Source organism: Hordeum vulgare, chromosome 7H, assembly GCF_904849725.1.
Source record: "Hordeum vulgare subsp. vulgare chromosome 7H, MorexV3_pseudomolecules_assembly, whole genome shotgun sequence".
Lineage (NCBI taxonomy): Eukaryota > Viridiplantae > Streptophyta > Magnoliopsida > Poales > Poaceae > Hordeum > Hordeum vulgare.
Window position 1 is genome coordinate 212,400,365 of NC_058524.1, and position 8,023 is coordinate 212,408,387.

An 8,023-nucleotide genomic window follows, 5' to 3' on the forward strand; every position below is an offset into this window, starting at 1 on the left:
GTTGACAAATTTACCAAGTGGTTTGAAGCAGAGCCGGTCAATAGTTGCGATGTAGATACGGCCGTCAAGTTCCTCAAGAAGTTGATTTTTCACTTCGGGTATCCTCATAGTATCATCACTGATAATGGTACTAATTTATCCAAAGGCGCCATGCAAGAATTTTGTGAAAAAGAGCACATCCGGATTGATGTCTCTGTGGTTGCGCATCCCCAATCCAATGGAAAGGCGGAACAGGCGAATCAAGAAATCTTGCGTGGGATCAGGCCCCGACTCATGGTTCCTATGGAACGCACCCCGGGTTGTTGGGTTGAAGAGATCCCTTCTGTTCTGTGGAGCATAAGGACTACTCCTAACAAATCCACTGGTTACACGCCCTTTTTCTTGGCCTACAGAGCTGAGGCGGTTTTACCAAGTGACATCAGGCACGAGTCACCACGGGTCGCCGCTTATGTTGAGGAGGACAATGAGCTGGCACGTCACGATTCGTTGGATGCTTTGGCGGAGGTGCGTGACTTGCCAGCGACACGATCGGCGATTTATCAATAAGACTTGCGACGCTATCATAGCCGCCGAGTCAGGAGCCGGGTCTTTCAGTACGGCGACTTAGTGCACCGTTTGATTCAAGATCATACTGGTATGCATAAGTTATCCCCCATGGAAGGGACGTTTGTTGTCAGCAAAAATCTTCATAATGGTTCCTAATACCTGATGGATCTTCGTCCACATAGGACGGCAACAGAGGTTGAAACAACCCGGCCTTGGAATATTGCCCACTTGCAGCCTTACTACACTTAGAGCCATGGGCTCCTTATCATTGTACATAGTTTAGTCCCTGTACTCTCTTTATATATATATATAAAGCCGGCGCCCGCGAAATTCGGGGTCTCTGCCATTTCAGCTTCTTGAGAGCATGAGTCTTTATTGATTCACAAGTCGTGCAAGCATGGACGCTATCAGTATCAAAGAGCATAAGTCGCCATGCAGCACTTATTTCAAAACTGGATACTGATAAGCCAAAGAGGACCAAAGTTGCCAGGTTGAACGGTTCAAACATTGGCGCCTTTTGTGGTTTTGAGAATCAAGCCGGCTTACTTGGGGGCTACTAGTTCCCCAGTCGTTTTGCAGTAAGAGCGTAAACGCTTCTGCAATCCTAAGTCCGACTTTTCCCTAATCATAGGTCACTTGGGGGCTTCTACCCACTGAGTTCAGCCTGAATACCCTCTTGGCTAGCGAAAAAGTAACGCATTACAATGGTTATACTGGACTGTATGTTTGGCGACTCGCTCTATGGTCCCATGTACTCTTGGTGAGTCAATCCAGTTCTGGACCCTGAACTTGGGTTGGTTAAAACATGAAGGGTGCCTGCGGGAGCCGGTATATGGAAAATAGACAAACCATGGGTTCACTGAACCTGCTTCACTGAAGCTTGACTCGCGCCTGATCAGCCGGTCTAAACAACTAAGGCTATTGCAAAAGCCTCTCTGGGGTAGCACTAGAGCCTTGCAAGCTCGTCCTACCCTACCATGACTCATTGAGCCGACAACCTTTATGTCTACAAAGTATATTTGTGGCATAGTTAGAGTTCTCAAAAAACTCATCTTAAGCCGCCGCGTCTCATTGAGCCGGTTCATTATCTCTTCTCTGACCACATGAAGAGTAATTATTCGGCAAAAGACATGGAAAAACGCCTAGTAAGGCATCTCATCTTAAACAACAGGGGAGCGACTTCAGAGTCAACAAAAGTACAGGTGTAACACAATACTGTTTTCATCTCTAACCTATTACATGGCTCAGAAGGCCATCAAAAGTTACATAACCCGACATTGGATTTTCTGAATTAATCACCATGGGCGGTCTTCAAAGTGACACCTGGTTCAAGCCGCCTCCAGATTATCCTACGTCGAGCTTTCGCCATTTTGGATCTGTAAGTCGCCCATTTTCCAATTGCAATTGGTTAAGGTATTGAACTCAGCCTCGTCGGTCCAGATGGTGGACGGGTCAGCATCAGAGTCAAAGGGATTCTTACGGCGCTGCGGAGTCAGAACTGTGATTTTGTAAGAGGGAGGAGTAACACGCTTGTTGTGCTCATCATAAGCCGCCTGATACTTGGTTAAGTCTAGACTGGCCGCTAGTTGAGTCACCGCGAAGCGAGATTCCTTCACATAGCGATGGTAATCATCTTCAGTGAATTCTGACTCGTCATCTTTGTATTCTAGAAATCCCCTAATTATCTCCTCCGGTTTAAGCTCTGGAGCATAAGCCAAGCACCAGCTCAGGGTGGTCAGTACACCTTTCCGGGCGCCTGATCTTTTCAGTTCTTCAATCTGGGGTGGCAGCATGGACAAGCATCCCAACATATATTTGATTGACTTTATGGGCTCCTTGACGCCCATGACGGCCTTAATATCCATCACGCCGCCAGTATACAGCTACTCCGTCAAAGTATACACTGCTTTCAGTTTCAATACACAATTATCATGGAGATTGGCGGACTGAGGACCTGCAGCAATGATACACGATCATAAATCGCCGGAATGTCTGACAACACGACTTTAGAAGTAAGGATAGTGGCGGATACTTACCAAACACGTCATTGGCCATCTTTGAGATATGAAGTTTTAAACCGGACAGTTCCTGTACGGCGACCTTCATCTGGTCCTCGGCTTCTGATACGTCTCCAACGTATCTATAATTTTTGATGGTTTCATGCTATTATCCTGTCAAACTTTGGATGTTTTGTATGCCTTTTATAACTTTTTGGGACTAACCTATTAACTCAGTGCCAAGTGCCAGTTCCTATTTTTTCCGTGTTTTTGACCCTTTTCATAGGAGGATTTTAAACGGAGTCCAAACGGAATAAAACTTCCGAAAAGATTTTTTTCAAAACAGAAGAAGATCTGGAAAGCTTGAGAACCAAGGCAGGGGGCCACCAGGGACCCCACAAGCCCCCTAGCCGCGGCCAGGGGGGACGACACCTCCCAGGCTTGTGGGCTCCCTGGGCCACCTCTGCCCTAGGTCTTTCGCATATATATTCCCAATAATTCCAGAAAAAATCAAGAGATCATCGAAAGTACTTTTCCGCCGCCGCAAGCTTCTGTCTCCGCAAGATCCCATCTGGGGCACGTTATGGTGCCCTATCGGAGGGGGGATTCGGATACGGAGGGCTTCCTCATCAACACCATGACCTCTCCGATGATGCGTGAGTAGTTCACCACAGACCTACAGGTCCATAGCTAGTAGCTAGATGCCTTCTTCTCTCTCTTGGATCTTCAATACAAAGTTCTCCATGATCTTCATGCAGATCTATCCGATGTAATCTTATTTTGCGGTGTGTTTGTCGAGATCCGATGAATTGTGGATTTATGATCAGATTATCTATGAATCTTATTTGAGTTTCTTCTGATCTCTCTTATGCATGATTTCATATCCTTGTAATTCTCTTCGAGTTGTGGGTTTTGTTTGGCCAGCTTGATCTATGATTCTTGCAATGGGAGAAGTGCTTGGTTTTGGGTTCATACCGTGTGGTGACCTCACCCAGTGACATAAGGGGTAGAGAGGCACACATCATGTTGTTTCCATCAAGGGTAAGGCGTTATCCCTCTACATCATGTCATCTTGCGTAAGGCGTTACTCTGTTCTTCATGAACTCAATACACTAGATGCATGCTGGATAGCGGTCGATGTGTGGAGTAATAGTAGTAGATGCAAAAAGTATCGGTCTACTTGTCTCGGACGTGATGCCTATATGTATGATAATTGCCTTAGATATCGTCATGACTTTGTGCGGTTCTGTCAATTGGTCGATAGTAATTTGTTCACCCACCGTAATATTTGCCATTTTGAGAGAAGCCTCTAGTGAACACTATGGCCCCCGGGTCTACTTCACATCATATTTCTAGCCATACACTTTTTCTTGGTTGCACTTTCCGCCTTCAGATCTCACTTTGCATTTAATCTTCAAGGGATTGACAACCCCTTTATAGCGTTGGGTGCAAGCTCTTTTGTGTTTGTGCAGGTACTCTGGACTTGACGAGATTCTCCTATTGGATTGATACCTTGGTTCTCAAACTGAGGGAAATACTTCTGCTCCTGTGCTGCATCGCCCTTTCCTCTTCAAGGGAAAAACCAACGCAAGCTCAAGAGACATCAGAAGATTTCTGTCGCCGTAGCACTTGCTCAACTTTTTTCAGCAAGGCGACTCGCTCAGTTTCGGCCTTGACTTCAAGCTCCTTGTGATCCGCCTTCATCTTTTGAATGTCAACCAATGCGAGGCGGAGTTTCTCTTCAAACTTAGCTCGAGCATCTTGCTGCTCCGCTAGACTTTGCCTTAGGCCGGACACGGTTGAGTCGGCGTGGTTCAACGATTCCTGCGAACACCAGAAGGTTATAACAAGTTTCATGCAGATTGCAGGCAATATCCCTGACACTTGGAGGCTAATGTACAGTTCAATTTTTTTGAGGAAATACCTTAAATAAAGACCCGACTCATCTTTAAAAATATGACCCGGTCCTTGCGGGCTACAGGTTGAAGCTTTCTTCAAATAAATGCTAAAGACCCGACTAATCTTTAAAAAGATGACCCGACCCTTGGGGGCTACAGGTTGAAGCTTTCTTCAATTAAATGCTAAAGACCCGGCTCATCTTTAAAAAGATGACCCGGCCCTTGGGGGCTACAAGTTGAAGCTTTCTTCAAATAAATGCTAAAGACCCGACTCATCTTTAAAAAGATGACCGGCCCTTGGGGGCTACAGGTTAAAGCTTTCTTCAAATAAATGCTAAAGACCTCGCTCATCTTTAAAAAAGTTGACCCGACCCTTGGGGCTACAGGTTGAAACTTTCTTCAAATAAATGCTAAAGACCCGACTCATCTTTAAAAAGATGACCCGACCCTTGGGGGCTATAGGTTGAAGCTTTCTTCAAATAAATGCTAAAGACCCGGCTCATCTTCAAGAAGATGACCCGACCCTTGGGGGCTACAGGTTGAAGCTTTCTACAAAGCTCGACTCAACACACATGACTCGCCCTTTGGAGGGCTAATGGGAGTACATGTAAAGAAGGCTAACAGGTATCATACCTCATCTTTTCTTTTCATCATATTAACCAGGCCCTTCTCCATTTCATGACTCGTCTCCACGCGACTCAAAAAGCCAGAATATAGTTCATCAAACTCCAGCTTCTCAAAATTGGGAAGCTTCAATTTGGTCATGCCCTTATCTACAAGGATTGGGGCATCCTTGGGCACATGCTTGGTCAACACTGCGGATGCAGGTTTGGAATAGCCTATTCCAACGACGAAGACAGGATCTAGTGTTGGGGAATGTTGCATGGGAAACAAAAATTTTCCTACGCACAGGAAGACCTATCATGGTGATGTTCATCTACGAGAGGGAGATCGGATCCACATACCCTTGTAGATCACAAAGCGGGAACCGTGAAGAAATGCGGTTGATGTAGTGGAAAAATTCGTGTTTCAAATCACCCTCATCCCACAGTCCGTCCCGATCTAGCACCAAACGGACGGCACCTCCGCGTTCAGCACACATACATCTCGATGACGATATCCGCCTTTTTGATCCAGCAAGAGAGATGGGGAAGTAGATGAGTTCTCCGATAGCGTGACGGCACGTCGGTGATGGTGATGATCTATTCATGCAGGGCTCTGCCCGAGCTCCGCAGAAAACCGATCTAGAGGAAGAACTACGAAGTAGAGGTTTAGGGTTGCACGTGGCTAAAGTTGTGTCTAAAAAACCCGACAACCTCTAGTATATATAGAAGGAGGGGAGGGGCTATATAGAAGTTGTGTCTAAAAAACTCTAAAACCTCTAGTATATATCTTGAAATAGGAAATATAATAATATTTATTTTATCATTGCCTCCAGGGCATATTTCGAATAGTCTCCCACTTGCACTAGAGTCAATAATCTAGTCTCACATCGCTATGCGTTTTACATTGGAATGAATCTAATACCCATACAGTTCTGGTGTTGATCATGCTTCGCTCGTGGAAGAGGTTTACTCAGCGGATCTCCAACATTCAGATTCGTGTGCACTTTGCAAATATTTACGTCCTCTCCTTCGACATAGTCGCAGATGAGGTTGAAGCATCATTTGATGTGTCTAGTCTTCTTGTGAAACCTTGGTTCCTTTGCTTGAGCAATGGCACCAGTGTTGTCACAGAACAGAGTTATTGGACTTAGTGCGCTCGGCACAACTCCAAGATCCGTCATGAACTGCTTCATCCAGACACCCTCCTTAGCTGCCTCCGAGGCAGCCATGTACTCCGCTTCACATGTAGAATCTGCTACGAAACTTTGCTTGGAACTGCACCAGCTTACCGCACCCCCATTGAGAATAAATACGTATCCGGTTTGAGACTTAGAGTCATCCGGATCAGTGTCAAAGCTTGCATCGACGTAACCCTTTACGACGAGCTCTTCGTCACCTCCATAAACGAGAAATATTTCCTTAGTCCTTTTGAGGTACTTCAGAATATTCTTGACCGCCGCCCAGTGTTTCACTCCTGGATCATTTTGAAACCTGCCTATCATACTTTTGGCTAGGATGACGTCTGGTCTTGTGCACAACATTGCATACATGATAGACCCTATGGCTGAAGCATAGGGGACGGTACTTATCTTTTCTCTATCTTCCGTAGTCACTAGACACTGAGTCTTACTCAACTTTATACCTTGTAACACTGGCTAGAACCCCTTCTTGGATTGCTCCATTTTGAACTTTTTCAAAACTTTATCAAGGTATGTGCTTTGTGAAAGTCCTATTAGGCGCCTCTATCTATCTCTATAGATTTTAATACCTAATATGTAAGCAGATTCTCCTAGGTCTTTCATTCAAAAACATTTGTTCAAGTAATCCTTTACGCTCTCTAAAAACTCCACATTGTTTCCAATCAGCTATATGTCATCCACATATAATATTAGAAACGCTATAGAGCTCCCACTCACTTTCTTGTATATACAAGATTCTCCAACAACTTATATAAACCCAAACGCCTGGATCACCTCATCAAAGCGCTTATTCCAACTCCAAAATGCTTGCACCAGTCTATAAATGGATCGCTGGAGCTTGCATGCTTTGTTAGCATTCTTTGGATCGACAAAACCTTCGGGTAGCATCATATACAACTCTTCCTTAAGAAAACCATTAAGGAACGCCGTTTTGACATCCATCTGCCAGATTTCATAACCGCAAAATGTAGCTATTGCTAACATGATTCGGATGGACTTAAGCATCGCTACCGGTGAGAATGTCTCATCGTAGTCAACTCCTTGAACTTGTGAAAAACCCTTTGCCACAAGTCGAGTTTTATAAAAGGTCACATTACCGTCTGCGTCCGTCTTCTTCTTAAAATCCATTTGTTCTGAATTGCCTTGCGACCTTCAGGTAATACTTCCAAAGTCCATACTTTGTTTTCATACATAGATCCTATCTCGGACTTCATGGCCTCTAACCATTTGTTGGAATCAGGGCCTACCATTGCTTCTTCATAATTCGCAGGCTCATTGTTGTCTAACAACATGGTAGATAAGACAGGATTCCCGTACCACTCAGGAGCAGTACGTGATCTTGTCGACCTGCGAGGTCCGACAGTAACATGATCATCATCATTATCTTCCTCCTCAACTGGTGTTGCCTCGACAAAGATTTCTCTCTGCCCTCCGCCACCATCCTGTTGGAGCAGAGGTTCCACAACCTCATCAAGTTCTATCTTCCTACCACTCAATTCTTTCGAGAGAAACTCCTTCTGAAGAAAAGCTCCGTTCTTAGCAACAAACACTTTGCCCTCAGATCTGAGATAGAAGGTGTACCCAACTGTCTCTTTTGGGTAACCTATGAAGATGCACTTCTCCGCTTTGGGTTCCATCTTTTCAGGCTGAAGCTTTTTGACATAAGCATTGCATCCCCAAACTTTAAGAAACGACAACTTTGGCTTCTTGCCATGCCATAGCTCATATGGTGTCGTCTCAATGGATTTTGATGGTGCCCTATTTAATGTGAATGAACC